The following is a 16,027-nucleotide window of genomic DNA, read 5'->3' on the forward strand; positions in this document are numbered from 1 at the left end:
GAGTGAAGGGCCCAGGCCACCTTCGGCCTGAGGGTGCAGCAGGCACATCCTACCCCACAGCTGGGGCCACAGGGAAGCTCCTGAGGAATAACCCAAGATGTGCCCCCATAAAACCCAAACAAAAAAGCAAGGGCTGAGACTAGGTTCTATACCAAGATGTCCCGGACCTGGGGGTACCCAAGAGGGACTCCTGGCCCCCACCGTGTTCACCAGCAGCTCCCCTCAATCTCCTGCCTCCTCCAATCCCTGCAAGGGCTGTTTGGGCAACATTTCCCACAAACAGGGCAAGAAAGGTCAATCTACGCTAATTGGCACCACTTCTGAAAGTACCAGGTAAGCCCCTGGATCCATCTATGCCTGAAGCAGCCTGTACACCTACACTGCCCAGGTACTTGAGCCAATCTTTTTTGTTCCTTAAGCCAGTTTGAGCTAAGTTTCTATTACCTGCAATCAAAGGAGTCCCTGAACACACACCCAATCACGTCTTCAGTAACTCATTTAACTATTAGGAGGGGACTGGGGACAGAGAGATGACTAAAATCAGGAGCGAGGGGGACAGCACAGAAATCGCTGCTGCTCCGTAGGGTGTACTATAGAAGATGCAGTGCTGCTACCTGGAGTCTCCTCAGAGCCATGCTAACCTGAAAGGTGAGTCCTGAAAAATGACTAGCACTCTCCAGGGAGGCAGACTGAGAAAGGGGACCCCCTCCCCAGCCCCACGAAACCTGTCTTCCTGGCACTGCCTGTCTGACTCTCAGCCAGCTCTCTTTGAAAAGGTAGAGAGTGAGCCCCAAATGTGGGGTGCTAGTCCTAGCTCTGACACTACTTTGCTGTGCAATGTTAACAGGTGACTTCCCCTCTCTAAGCTCAATGTTCCCATCTATAAAAGAGCTTAGCTGATCCTAGTTGGACTTCATTAGTATGTGAAGTCTTTGTGTACTATATACCTAAGGCCTAGCCAATTAGCTGCCACGTGGGTCATACAGAAATATACAAAACCACTGTGACAGAAACCACTCATTTTCCCCTTACACTTAACCTCCTCTGCAGCAGAATTTCTAGTTAGGCACATGGCCCCTCAGCCCGGACTACAGATCCCAACCTGCTTTGCAGCTGGATATGGCCATGTGACCATTTGCTGGCTAATAGGACGTGAGAGGAACTGATATGTACAATTCTGGCTCATGTCCTCAAAGAGAGGGCACATGCCCTCTCTTTTCTCCTCCCCCTTCCTACTGGCTGTGCAGCTGTGGGGAGCCAGATGTGGGGAGCCGTCTGGGACCATGCTGCCAAGACAATACCCTGGGGACTGCAGAGCAGCAAGACAGAAGGCCCCGGAGAGGCTGCAGTGTCAGCCCTGGGCATACCCAGGACTGTCACACGGGAGAGAAATAAGCATCTATTCTAGCTTAAGTCCCTGTTATTTTGGGTCTGTCTTACAGGACCTGAAGTGACTAATTCAGGAAGCCATCTCTGCTTTATTTTCCCTTCTTCCCTCCCCACTCTTCTCACCCCAGGAAAACGGCCACTGCTCAGAGCAGCAAAAGAAATCTGAAATAGGCATTTCAAAATATGAACTGGACACTATCTTATCAGGGTCACTTAGTGATGCCTGGCCCAGATCCAGAGATATTTCAAGGGTAAACGTGATGGGCTTGGGATTATTTGTATGGGAGGGAGGGGCTGACAGAGTCAAGGTTGTACTGAAGGATTGAACAAACGGGCGCATTTGGGCATACATAATAGATGGGGAGACCTGGAAATGAAGCATGTTTGGGGGAAGCACAGTTCCTGCTGGGCTTGAGCTATGAATCACTGTTGTGCGGGGCGTCCGGCGGGGTCTCTGCTCCCGCTCCCCACATAAGAACGCAGGACACAGTAAGGCCAAAAAGGAACACCCACGGAGCCATAGATAGGGGAGTCAAACCAATATATTCTCGCTGGCGGCTGGGTTGGAGACACAGGAAGCAGGATCTACATAATCTGCCTAACAGCAGTCCACGCTTGCCAGCCACCATCTTCTTGCTAGCCCCCATCTTTCTGCTAGCGTAGCCACAGCCGTTATATTAGTGGCCAAAGGCTTATGGGTTACAGCTGACGGCCAAATAGCCACAGCTGCTGGCCATCTGATCACAGTTGATGGCCATTTACTACCCGAGCCAGCACCTTTCTATGTGAGGCCGAGAGCCTGGAAACTGTTTTTTGGGGCTTTGTCCCCACAGTCACCCAGGCCCAAATGCCTGACGGACTGCAGAACACACAGAGCTAGAGCTCTCAGGACAGAGGGACAAGGGAACCACCCACATATCGGTGGTAACGGAAGCCAAAGTTGGGGTCACCGAGGGAGATCATGGAGTGAGAAGAGGTCCTGTCGTGCGGGGCGGCCTGCAAAGTCTCTTCTCCCGCTCCCCACATAAGAACGCAGGACATGGTGAGGCCAAAAAGGAACACCCACGGAGCCATAAGTAGGGGAGTCATATCACTATATTCTCGCTGGCGGCATCCACCTCTCTGCAATCCGCTCTTGCTAGCCCCCATTCTTTTTCTGCTAGCGTAGCCAAAGCAGTTATATTAGTGGCCAGTGGCTCACTGGCTACAGCTGACGGCCAACTAGCCATAGCTGATGGCCATCTGATCACAGTTGATGGCCATTTACTACCCGAGCCAGCACCTTTCTATGTGAGGCCGAGAGCCTGGAAACTGCTTTTTGGGGCTTTGTCCCCACAGGTCCCCCAACAAATTCTAGAGAAACTGCAGAAGTTAACGGTCAGATATCAAAACAGGCAACCTCTCTCAGCCACCCCCCCCGCCCCAACCTCTGTCCCCTCCAGTGATGGACACCCACTACCTCCCAAGTCAGTCCACTGACTTTTGGGCAGTTCCCATTGGTGGACAGCTCTACCTCATACTGAGCCAAAATCTGTCTCGTACAGCCCACGTCAGTCCTTATTCAAACTCTTGGACCATGCAGAACCAGTCTGCCCCCTGCCTCCCTCGTAACAGCCCTGCAAATATTCGACCTTCCTCTTTCTCGATGAGGTCACCATGGGGCAGCCACCATGACCCAAAATAATAAGCTATCAACACTATGGCCAACAACCGAAGTTGTTTCCATGTATTGCTGCTGATCGACGTCTCTGCCATCCTCTTGTGATTTGGGGACGAGGCGGGGCTTTAGAGGTTGCTCCACTTGTTACTATTACATTCCATCTAGTTCAGCTGAGTCCGTCACTCCAACTGCCACGATCTATTTTTTTTTAATTGTGGCAAAATATACATAACGTGAACTTTACCATTTTAACCATTTTTAAGTGTACAATTCAGGGGCATTAAGTATAGTCACAGTGTGGTGTAACCATGCCATGGTCTTCTAAAGTACTGTTTTGACAGTTCCTGGCGCACAAAAGGTACTCAGTAATTTTTTAGTGGATGGAAAAAGAAACACTGAATGAATGTCATCCAGAATGGCTGCTCTCCTCTCCCTGCTGGGTCTCTTGTGTCTTCAAGGTCCTCGGGGAGAAGACAGGAATGGGAAACCCCACGGCGCTAGCGTCTTCCCTGGGTCAGTGTCCACACAATACTTAGGGATTACTCATCTGACTCTCCCTACTTGTGCGGCCACCCAGCTGCCTACCTGTCCATCTCAGCCCCAAGGCTGTCATGAGACGTTTCACTGCTTCTGGCGGGAAACCAATCACATGGAGAAGAACCAGAACAAAGGTTCGTCTGAAGAAGATAGACTGATCATTGGTTCCAGGACTTTGTCAGGGATTAAGGTCATGATCACCAATCTGTTTTCCCACAATCTACTGTCTTGCCCATAAAACTGGTGCTTTGAGCATGGCGAGTCTCCCAGCGTTCATTTACCTATTCATGTGACATCTGTGTCCTGGGGCATTGTACTAGGCACTACAAGTAGAGATGGAGAGACAGACATACGAACATACAACCATCAATGTTCTCATTCTTCAGTTGGTTCATAAATTACCCATGTTACTGTATTATTTTGTTTGCAGCAAATAATAATTTTAAAAGCCAACATTGCTGAACGCCTGCTATGCACCAACTTCTGTTCTAAGTGCTTTTACACATATTAACTCAGGCACTATTATTATCCCATTTCACAAATGAGGACATTCAGGCACAGAAAGTCATGGTGACCTGCCCTAGGTTACAGAGCTGCTAGATGGCATATTTGAAATACCACATTTTTATAATAAAAGCAGGAAACTGGTTTGGGGGGAAATATGTAATGAAAATAGAATACGACCAGTTCTTCGATGCAGGTTTCTCTCAGGTATTGTGGGAGCAGAGGCTCAAGTAATTTGCTGGAGGAGCGGGAGGCTTCAGAGGGCCTCATAGAGAAGGCGGCTCAGCGATCTGGCAGAGGGGTCACAGAGGGGAGAGCAACAAGACTCCTGGGAGAGGCTGTCAGGAGCAGAGGCAAGGGAGGCAGTCGGCGTAAGGACCCGGCGGGGGTCGGGTAAGGACCTGGGCTCATTCTGGACACGGTGGGGAACTGCAAGGCTAACAGCCACACCTCCACTGCTCTCCCCGTACTGCCTACCCCAGGCTGTCCTGAAATATCCCTGACAGCTTCTCAGAGATCTCAACTCCAAGTTCGCTCAGCACCAGGATAGGCCATCCCGGGGGCCAGAAGACAAACCCACTTAAAGCAGATTATCACCTCCCCACCCGGCCCCCACTTCCATTCCTTCTTCACAGTCTCCACTCCTTCTTTCCTTGACAAAGAAGCAAACCAGATGCTCGGCAAATCTCTGTCTTTAGTCGCCAGCCTTGAGCCTTTTACTGATTTTGCTCCACATCCGTTATTCTCGAGTGCCTCTCTCTCGTTCTAGACTGGCTCCTTCTGATAACAGCTCCCCACTTGCCTGCAGGGAACCCAGTTCATTTGGTGCTGGTGGGGCTGACCCCAAGCCTCAGGCCTCAGCATGTGACCCGACCCACCTCACTGGAGACCTCGCTACCCACGCCCCCAGTGACTGGCCTGGGAATGGGCCTGTGAGCAAAGCCACACCCAATCTGAGACTTCCCAGAGTGCTCCCCCTGGAACTACGGCAGAGGACTCCCCGGCTGAGGTTGCTAAGAAGGACGTGCTCTGGGCTGTTAGCAACGAATCTATCAGCTGCCAACAACATAAAGAATTGACCCAAACAAACGGAGGCAGAGAGGAAAGCTGGGGGGATACAGAGCCCTGAAAACACCATCGAAGCTCCTAGGCTGCACACTTGGACTGCCCAGACACTTGAGCCGGTTACTTGTTCTTTCTTAAGCCAATCTGAGCTAGGTCTCTATTCCTTGCAACTGAAGGCATCCTCGTACATACATTCATTCATGTAGCCAGTAATTCAGTTGACTATTCACTGAGTGCCTGTTAGGCAGCCACTGGGGACAGGGAAATGACTAAACTACGTGTCTGTCCTTCAGGAGGGTGCATTCCAACAGGGAAGGTGGACATGCACACAGATCACTGTAGCTCAGTATACTGTACTACTTAAGCTGCGGTGACGGCTACTAGGAGGCACCTCGGATCCTCGGGAATCCCAAAGCTGAACCCTGAAAATTGACCCAACCTCCCTGGGTGGTCAGGTTGGGAAAGCCCATTCCAGGCAGAGGGAGAAACCTGTGCAAAGGCACTGAGGTAGGAAGCAGCATGGCGAGCTGGAGGAACTACAAGCAATTCAGTATGGGCTGACCTGAGGTGCAAGGTGGTGATTACAGGAGGGGGAGAAGCTACCGGCAGGAGGGGGCTAGAGCAGGAAGTTTTGTTCGGACTTCAATCGAAGGAGATGAGGAAGAAAGGGTTTAAAGCAGAGAAGTAACATTATTACTATACCTAGGCTCAACCTTGATTAATTGACTAATAAGTAATGTTAACCTTGCTGAGAAGGTTTACATTTCAGAAGGAGATATTTGAAAAGGGCAATGGTTTACGCAAAATAAGAAAGAGTTGATGGTGGAATTTTGGTCATCAAAGAATTTTTTTCTGGAGCTGCTCAAAACATCCCATTCCACCTGCATGTGGTCCTGGAGGTAGGCTCGAGTCAGGCAGGGGTCAGCAAAGGTCCAGATAGAAAATATTTTAGGCTTTGTATGCAATCCAGTATCTGTCACAACTACTTGCAGGAACAGGAGAGCAGTGGTAGATTATGTGTAACGGGGTGAACGGAGATGTTGCAATAAAACTTTATTTGTGGACACTCAGACTTGAATTGCATGTAATTGCCACGAATCACATGATGTTTTCCAACCATTAGAAATGCAAAACCCGTTCTGAGCTTGTACGCTATATAAAAACAAGCAGCAGACGATTTGGCCCGTGGGCCATCGTGTTAGAAACTGATTTACAGAAGCACTAGCACCACTGCTCAGTCGGCCAGGTAGCAGCAGAAATGAGAAACAATGGGGAATGAGTGTTTTAACTATGACCGTTAACTACATGGCACATCTACACAATGGAACATCATACAGCTTTTGAAAAGAACGTGTACTAATACGAAGTCCAGGACGTATTGTTGAGTGAACAGACTGTATCGCGGGTTGTATGACTGAATTGCTGTATTAACAAACTGTCAAGCCCTGTGGTCCCAGACCTAGTCACCTCTCTCTCGGTATCACCCATGTTTCACAGCAGGCCCCTCGTCGTCCAGTGCTGAACCCCTTGCACCTTCTAGGCTCTCTCCTTAACTCTCCCTATTAGTCTTTTCCTGGATGATTTTACCCACTCTCTGGTTTTCAATATCATTTATATCCTGGCAACTACCAAATTGACTTCTCTAGCCCACACCTCCCATTTGATCTCCAAACTTAAGCCCGACTGTTTCCTAAACATCTGTTCCAGTGACTCAGAGGCCTCTCCCTCTGCACATGTGCTTCATCAAACTCCTGATTTCTCCCCCAAACCTGTTCCTGCCCAGCCCTGCCCACTGCGGAAAGGCACCACTCTCCACCTTCTGCTCGAGCCAGAAACCTGAGTTTCCCTCACCTCTACAATCCGTCACTGAGCACAGCCATTGCTCACCCCCAAACACATCCCAGGGCTCTGCAATCTACAGCTGCCTGAGGACCAAATCCAGCCCACCATCTCTTTTTGTTCAGCTCACCAGTTAAGAAAGGTTTTACCTTTTTAAGTGGTTGGGGGAAAATCAAAAGAAAAAGATTATTTTGTGGCACAAAGAAATTATGTCAAATTCACATTTCAGCCTCTGTAATCAGCACACAGCCACACTTTGTTCCTTTACATGTTGTCTGTGGCTGCTTCTGCACCACAATAGCAGAACAAGTAGTTGCAAAGACTTTCTGGCCCCTTGCAGAAAATGTTTGCTGACCCTGATAAATCTTCTCTCTCTCTCCACTTCCGCTTCTCTCTCTGGTCTGACAACTTAGCATCATCTCTTGCCTGGATGACCACAAAAGCCAGTTCACCAGTCTCCCCACTTTCTCTGGTGTCCCCCCCACCCAATTCTATACTCCAATCTATAATCTATACTCTACACTGCAGCCAGAATAACTGCATCACGTACTCACTTTCAATATTTTATCCCATGACTGTTCCTCTTACTTGGAATAAGATCCCAGCTCCTCCATGGCCCTACCTGGTCTGGCCTTGCCCACCGCCCCAGACTCGCCTCCCTCCTGACCTCCCCACCTCCACCCCCACCCCCAAAGGCCTTCCAGTTCCCTTGCAAACATAGTTCCTTCTTCCTGGGTGGATGGGCAACACCTCTCCATCCTGAGATTCACCTTGGCAGAAAAGTTGGGTCAGAGCTCAGCCACTCTCAGACAGTCCCTGTTATTCATTGCCCAGTTTGTTTTCTTCTTGTCATACTGGAACCTTCCTGAGCAGGAACTAAGTCTGCTTTATTTACTATTGTATCCTTAATTCTAGCAAAGGCTGGCACATAGTGAGAGCTCCGTGCATTGTTCAGTGAATGAATGAATGAATGAATGAGGGCATATGTGTTTAGGTTGATAGAGAGATGGATGGATGGATGTTTTTATGAGATGTGATCGAAAAATACAGTGAATGTTTAAATTTTAAAAATTTATTACAATAAAAGACATATTGCCATTAATCCACCTCAAAATACTCCCCCTTGCTTCAAACACACTCATCCCATCATTCTTGCCCCTTTCTGAAGCAGTTCTGGAAGTCCTCTTTCACGAGTGTCTTTACTTCATCCTCCATCACGACAATCCTCTGTGTCACACATCACTTCTGGAACAATTTCTATCCAATAAAACATTACAGCGTGTCCTCATCCACCTTATTCACTGGATCGAGCCCCCTGCGACTTCTGGCTCTTCCCCAAAGTCAAAATGACGATGAAAGGAAAACATTTTGAATCAATTCAGGACAAGGAGGCCGCCATGACTGTGCAACTAAAGACTCTCACAAAAGAGGACTTCCAGAACTGCTTCAGAAAGTGGCAAGAATGACGGGTAAGAGTGTTCAAAGCGAGGGGGAGTATTTCGAGGGGGATTAATGACAATGTGTCTTTTACTGTAATAAATTTTTTTATTAAACATTCACCATATTGTTTGATCACATCTCGTATATGGGAAAAGGGTCTGGAAATGTGACAGCGAACCCAACCTTAGGGCATGGGAATGAGGGTACAAGTCTACTTTCTTCTTCTAGTCGATACACTTCTGTAACTTGGACAATGAGCATGTACTTGTTTTGCAATTAACAAAAGGCAAAAGGAAAACAGCAACATCAAAGATTTATGTGACTTTTAGACCAGGCTCCATCACTCGCGTGCTAGGTTCCCTCGAGCAAACCCATTGCCTCTCTGAGTCTTCATCTCCTCAACCATCAAAGAAGGCCCCCAGCCACCATCCTGTGCTGTGACCACGTACTGGGCCGGCACAGTCACAGGGGACTTCATGGAAGAAGTGAACCCTGGTGTCTCAGAAGATGACTTTGGATTTGGAGATACAGGTTCAAATCCAGACTCTGTCGCTTCCTAGTCATATGACTTTGGGAAAACATCCTCTCTGAGCCTCAGTTTGCTCATTTGTAAAATAGGGAATATAAATTCTACCCTCATAGGATGATCTCAGGACTCCACTGAGCAAACTGTCTAAACTGACTTGATGAGTATAGGTGCTCTATAAATGGGTGGGCGTTTGGGGAGAGAAGGGAGGTCTCCAGAGTTCCCTGGGAACTGACCCATGCTGACCTTCCCTTTTCCTGATGATCTGAGGCAGTTCAGGCCTTTTTGTGTTCAAGGCTGTCTGTCCACTGGGCACCACTCCCCAGCCCCGTGATCTCACCCAAAAGAAATCAATTCTTCCTCTCAAAGTGATTTCTGTGTGAGTCAGGACAGCAGTGTGTCATCAGGGCCAGCCCAGCAGAGTGGGGCCAAGATTTTCTTGGCATCGTCCACCTGCTTCCTTTTTGGCTTTAGAATAACATGAAAGAGAGGAGAACAGGACAGAGAAGAGCCCCTAGGCTTTCTAAGCCACCGCGTCCCCACCACAGCACCCTCTCCACACTGAAGTCAGGGCATCAGAATGGGAGGTGGCAAAACCAGAGAACCAGCCCATCTCTGTGGGTCGGAGAGCATGCTGAGACTTCTCCTGCAGCAGCTGGTCTGCCTCTTATGGCTAGGAGGCCACCCCAAAATGAGTTTGCATCTTCTAGGGCTCAACACCACTTGACAAGGCAGCATGACAACATCTCAGAGCTGGAAGTGTGTGCAGAGGCCACACACACACACACACACACACACACACACGCACACACACCACTGGAGGCACAGAACCCTGAAGAACGTGAAGCTATGCTGAGCTCAGAAGAGGTTCAGCCGGAAGAAGGGATGGGAACAAGGGGAGTGGAGAGCGGGAGGGAACAGATGAGAGATCGTAAGACCACATCAGAAGGTGGATCCCTGGCAGGCCTGTGGCACACACATGTGCCTTCACTCAGCCTCTGCTGAGTCCTGCTAGGTGCCCACCTAAATGTCTGGAAATCCCTTTTAGACCAGGCTCCATCACTCGCGTGCTAGGTTCCCTTGAGCAAACCCATTGCCTCTCTGAGTCTTCATCTCCTCAACCATCAAAGAAGCCCATCCTTTCCAGAAGCCTTTCCAAACTTCACCCCAGGAAAGACACACTTTCTCCAGACGTATTCTGTCTAAACGCCTCCCTGCTCCAACTTCTATAGGTTTCTGCCCTGACAGAGGCTCATCCCAGTAGAACAGCTCCACCAACCCTGTCTCCCTAAGCACCAGCCCTCTGGTTCTCCAGGGAGTCCCCCTCAGGAGTGTAGCAGGCTCCCCTAGCCCACAGAGCTTGAGGGCCGCTTGGAGTTCACCTGGTCCAGTGCCCCCCTCCGTGCCCATTGTACGGATGAGAATATGAGCCCAAGGGCCCGACTCAGTTATCAGTCACCATTGGAGGTGACTGGGAGCTGGCAAGTGCCCCCAGGGCTCAATTCCTGTTAAATGGACTCATTGGGCTGCCTTGTCTGCCCCAGCATACCGCTTGGGCTCAGGAGCAGGCAGGCCTGGATTCAAACTCAGACTCAGAAGTCTTGCGAGACACACGAACAGGTATAGATGACTGAAGTCCCCTGAGACTTGACTCCACGTCTCTAAAACAGGTTAACAGTCCTTACTCCACAGGGCTGCTGAGAGAATAGAATAAGACGAGACACAGAGAAGACTTAGGAAAGCACCCAGCAACGTGACAATGGTCACTGATTGTTGTCATTGCCATGGGCCTGGGGCAAAGCCTCACTGCCTCACTGAGCCTCCCTTTTCCCTCCCACCTCACTCTCCATGGCAGAGACTCCCTCTGTCAGGCCATGTATTATATCTAGGTCCCTGGGACCATTACTGCTCCTATGACCTCCTTTCCACCTAGAAGCCCACCAGCACCCAGCTCCAAAGTAGCAAACGCACAATTCGGCTACATCTCTGTGTCCAGCCAATCCCTAGTGGTCCTCTCCCCCTTCCTCCTTCCAGAAGCCAGGTCACAGCACCACACATCCTGGGCTCCAGGCCCTGCTGCCCCTGCTGCTGCCACCTCCCCAGTACAGGGCCTCTCCCTCAAGCACGCACTCCAGTGTCTCCCCTGAGGGGGGAATCCCAGATCCTTGGTGCCTATGTTGACTTTCGGGTGACCTGGGAGTCCTGCCTCCCAGAAGGAGTCTCACTCCCTGCTCCAAGGCTCCAAGGCTCCCAACAAAAAATGCTTCTCGTTCCACACTCCCAGTGGGTTTCCCTCCAACATACTCCCAAAGCCTCGATGCCTCGGGAAGGCCCAACGCCCAAAGGCATTAGGGATGCAGAGGAAGTATCCATTCTCTGGACCACAAAGAGAAGGACAGAGAGAACGGGGCAGGGCGCAGAGGCACTGCTCAGCTACAGGCACGCATGTGCTGAGGACCCGGCCTCTAAGGGCAACAACTGCCAGCAATGGGCGTCCAGGACGGCTAGTCTCTGGGACACCCCAGTCAGGCCCCCCTCTCCCAGCTCCCCAGGTGAGTCCTGTCTGCCTCACTGTGGGGACCCTTGGCACATCTGCCAGGCTACAGAACGAGAGATGAAGCCCACGCCGGCCTCCAGAGTGGCGGAAAAAGCCCGTTCTGGAGACAGACTGCATCCCTGCCCCAGCACATGCCAGCTGTGTGTCTTTGGGCATGTGAGTCCCCATCTGCACAACGGAGTTAATGATACCCGACCTCACAGGACTGCAACAATTAAATGAGAGGACATCTACTGAGCACCTACCCCCAAAACAGCTCCGCCCCCAAAACACGAAAACCCCGTGCTCCTATCTGGAAGCTCATACTGCAGGGGAGGCAGAACTAGGGGTGCCAAGTGAGGGAGGGTGGCACAGCAGCACATGTGGCCCTTTTCCCGATGTTTGATTCATTCTGTGCTAACAAGACCAAAGGAAATTGCTCAAGGATCACATGTCCCCACCCTCTTCCCTCCCCTCCAAGTCTTGGCTGTGTCTTCCTTTTTTTGCTGGTGGACCCCCCTGTATCTCCTGGGGGTGGGGTGAGGCGTGGGAAAAGGACAGCAGTGAGAAGTTGCCACCCACTCAGAGGGCAGGCTCTCAGGCTGTAAATCATCTTGCCTGCCTTTCTTCCCTTTCCCGATCCCATGATTCAGGGTCCCAGGCTCAGACACTGTGTGACCACCATCTTGGAGGCCACCTGGATTTGGGCCATTTTCTTCACCAGCCCAAACCGTGCACACCTATGCATGAAGCAGGCAGCCACAGGCCGGATGTCTGTCCTACAACACTTCCTAGGAGGCCCTCTGGGTGCTGTGGAGTTCCAAATTACAGTTCTATGATCCCACTGCATCTCTGACTCCAAATGGTATTATCGGGTGGGTGTGAAACCCAAATCCTCCTGCAAAGAATGAAGTTACATGACTCTGGAGAAGACCACAGTTTAAGGATGGGGGCATTCCCATAGGAAGCCTCAGAAGTCAGCCTCACCAGTATAAAAATATAGCCTCCTCAGAAGGGACAACACTTCTCTAACTGGCCTTTCCACAAACATTCAAGCACCCAGACGTCAGGCTTCCGAGCATCCCAGACATCCAGCTGACCTGCTCCCATCAGGTGACCTGCAGAGCTGAAGAGGACCAGGGTCAGGAAGGAAAGCACTCCTCAAGTCTGGCACCCTTCTCACCCTCAGGCTCGCATGACACAGGCTGCTCATCTCTAACAAGCTGGATGGCCGGGATCTCAGAGCACGGGAGTGGAGTAAATTGGAAGGCTCAGGGCAGGTCGGCAGAAGAAACCACCAGTGACGTCACTGAAGAGAGAAAAGAACTCCAAAGGTCAGTCATAGGACCAATAACAGCATCGCCGAAGCCACCAAGTTCAAAGCTTACTCCCTCCAGAGACCCTCGCCTTTCAGCCTCTCTGGGCAAAAACATGCTCACAGAGCAGTCAGGAAGAAAACTGAGTCCTGATGTCAGCCTGTGCTGCAGGTAACACGGGGAGAAAGACTTCCACACTCAACAGTTACCAGAAGAGTTACTGCTTAAGCTGGGGAACTTCAGATGTCAGGGAAATGTGCTCACCCCGAAACAGTCCTCTTAAGAGCAGGAACTATGGGCCACCACTTACACCCCACGTCCCCGCAGCCCTCCAAGCCTCCCTGCCACTCAGATCCACCTGACCCATCCGACAAGTTTAAACTTCAATTTCAAGTTTAGGCTTCCATTTCCCTCAGCCTCCAAAAATACCCCAACTATGTGCAGGCCCCCAAACTGCAAGGCAGGCTGCACAGCATCAGATTTCCTAGGGAATTCTGGGAGGCCAGAGGCCATTAACTAGGAGGCTAAACTAAATAAATAAAGAAGTCTCTTAAAGACAAGTGGGCTTCCATACTTTCTAAAGCAGAAGCTAACTGCTGAAGACACTGGTAAGAAAAGGACCTGGGACCTCAAGTGAATGGCGAAATCAGACACTTTTACAATTATCTAACCTATTTGAAGGTAAATAGTTTTTCTCAATTAAGTCAAACCAACCCTCCCCACCTCCCAATTTTTTTTGCTTTACTATTTGTTTGACGTTTTCCCTTAACAACAGATCCTGTATCTGAGTCACCCATCACGCATATCTCATTAGGGCGGGTTTCCCTTAGATGTAAAACCCCTTTTCTGGCAGTTGGCTGCCTTAGACCTCCAAACCTGCCAATTCGCCGACTAAACAGCAAGTGAGGGCCTTGGGAGCTGCGATTCACTCCCCTACCCTCCAGTGTGCCCCCACCTGGTTCCTACCTTACCTCCACCGGAGTCCATCTCCTGTGCACCCTGCTTCACCCACCATCTCCCTGAGACTTCCCGGGCCCAAACCGCCCCACCTCTGCGCCCTCGGGTTCTCTGGCCTCCGGCTGCTTCCTCCCCTCCCCCACACCTATTTACCCCTTCACGCAGGCCAGCTGTCCCTACCTGTTGTCAGACTCTGTCCCCCTCACGCCCACTGCTGCCCGTGGAGATCCTCCCGTCATCCACTCCTTCATCCTTCAAGGCCAAGCAGAGTGGACCGGAGCCACTCGCCCCCGTCTCCCTGGCAGCTCCCTCTCTCAGAACTCGTGGTCAGGGTGTTTTCCTCTTGCCTCCCAGCTCCAGCTAGCGGGGCACGCTTTCCAGAATCACGACACAGTGACAGAACGGCCTCCAAGCCCCTTACAACCCGGCTCTCCGCAATCACGACCACGCTCGCAGCTCCTCCAGGGCGTCCGGGGTGCAGGCAGGTCGCACCGCGCCCCAGCCCCCCGGGCCCGAGCGAGGGGAGGCAAGGCGGGGGGCGGGGTGGGATTCCAGGCCCCCCCTGCCCTGGGCCCGGGGGTCGGGGAAGCCGCCCGAGTTCCGGGTGCTCGGCGCTGAGGCCGGCCCGGGACTGGAAAGGCGCGGCGTGGGGGCGCCCGCGAGGGCGGGGGGGGCGCCGCACTGCCCCCTCCAGCGGCGCTGCAGCCGCCCGGGCCGCAGACAAAGGCCTCGGCGCCCGCGCCACGCCAGCACTCACCGCGCCGCGCCCACTCCCGGATCCAGAACTCGGCCGAGCTGCGGAGTCGCGGATGCCGCCGCCGCCGCGAGCCGGGCCCGAGTGGGGGTCGGGGCAGCCAGGGAGCCCGAGGGGCGGGGCGGGCCGGAGAAAGCCTCGGGCCGGGCGGGACAGGCGGCCGGGTGCGCCCGGAGGCGGGATTGGCCCCGCCGCGGCGGTTTGGGGCCAAGGCCTGAGCCCGCCCGCTGGGCAGGGAGCTGGGCCTGGACCCCGCCCCTGACCCCGGCCAGACCCCGCGGGGAGACCCGGCGCTTCGGGAAGGGGGGCAGGTCTAATCGCTGCCCCTCCCCCACCCCTCCCGCAGTCCCAGGATCCAAAGTTATTTTCTGTGCGGGGAACAGGTGACCGGTCCTGACTCCCCGACCCCACCCCACCCCTCCCCCCACCCGTCCCCCCACCCCTCCCCCACTCTCCAGGCTGCTGGCGGCAGAGCGGGAGCTCAGATCCCGCTCTCCGACCCCGGGTCTGTATTTTCCCTAGGCATCAGACTGGTATCGCGGCCTGGAAAGGGTTAACTCTACTGCGAGGAATTAAGCGCTGTGGGGAGAGGGAGCGCTCTATAAATACAGCATCGTGGGCGTCTGAGCCAACCGCAGCGTAATTTCCACGGAGCTGGTTTCCCTCTTTTCTTTCCACCCACGGCCACCCGGCCAGCCCTGTCCCCAGACTCAAGCCAGGCGCTGGCCATACCAGGCTCCAGCCAGGGGAGCAGCTCTTACCCCCGTGGCCTTGGGCTCTGTCCTTATAGGACCCAGCTCCAGCCTGGGAGGAAATGCGGGTCAGGCTTGGACCTCCAGCCTAGGAGCAGAGGGAGCCAGTCTCTCCCTGGGCTCATCCCGACCCTGCACCTGTCCTGTGACCTGTTCTCTACCATTACAGATGGTAGGTAGGTAGCAGCTCCAGTGTAACGGCTTCTGTGGGCCCCGGTCTTCCATGCTGGTCTCTTTGAATCCTCACAACAGTCCACCAGGTAGATAATATTATCCCCATTTTTGCAGATGAGAAAACCGAGGCTCTAACCTTGTGCTTTTGCCAAACCCACCACTAAGTGCCAGCAGAAGTATGGGGGAGGGCTTAGGAAATATGCATGAATACATGCATCTCAGCGTGTCAGCCACTGTTTTAGCCCTTTGACATTTTATCTCATTTTGTCTTCACACCAACTCAGTGAGGTAAATGCTATTATTATTCTCACCTTTACAAATAAGGAAATTAAGACATAAAGAGATTAAGTAACTTGCTTGAGGCTATCCAACGATTAAGTGGAGGAACCAGGATTTGCCCCCTTGAAGTTAGTGCTGAATTCAAACTTAACTCTGTGGTGTGTGTGTGTGTGTGTGTGTGTGTGTGTGTGGTGCATGGGTACGTGTATTTGTGAACACACGTGAGTAACTCTGTATCTGACTCTGAGCACATGCATTTCTGAGTGTAGGTTTGGTGGCCGCTGTGTCTGTCTGCCTGC

At 52.1% G+C, this 16,027-nt stretch overlaps 1 protein-coding gene across 5 annotated transcripts in view; it reads right to left on the reverse strand.

The window, feature by feature from the left end:
* Nucleotides 1-14,880, reverse strand: part of CD276 (CD276 molecule) — a 32,247-nt gene extending 17,367 nt beyond the window's left edge. For 2 of the 5 annotated variants that reach the window (XM_081050317.1, XM_081050320.1), the window contains exons 1-2: nucleotides 13,950-14,513; nucleotides 12,597-12,805 (exon numbers count right to left, since the gene is read on the reverse strand). The gene's annotated coding sequence lies outside the window, so the exon portion shown is untranslated. The other 3 variants (XM_081050319.1, XM_081050316.1, XM_081050318.1) reach the window with 3 other exon arrangements.
* Between the last annotated feature and the right edge of the window lie 1,147 nt (nucleotides 14,881-16,027).

This window comes from Rhinolophus hipposideros (assembly GCF_964194185.1).
Source record: "Rhinolophus hipposideros genome assembly, chromosome: 5".
NCBI lineage: Eukaryota > Metazoa > Chordata > Mammalia > Chiroptera > Rhinolophidae > Rhinolophus > Rhinolophus hipposideros.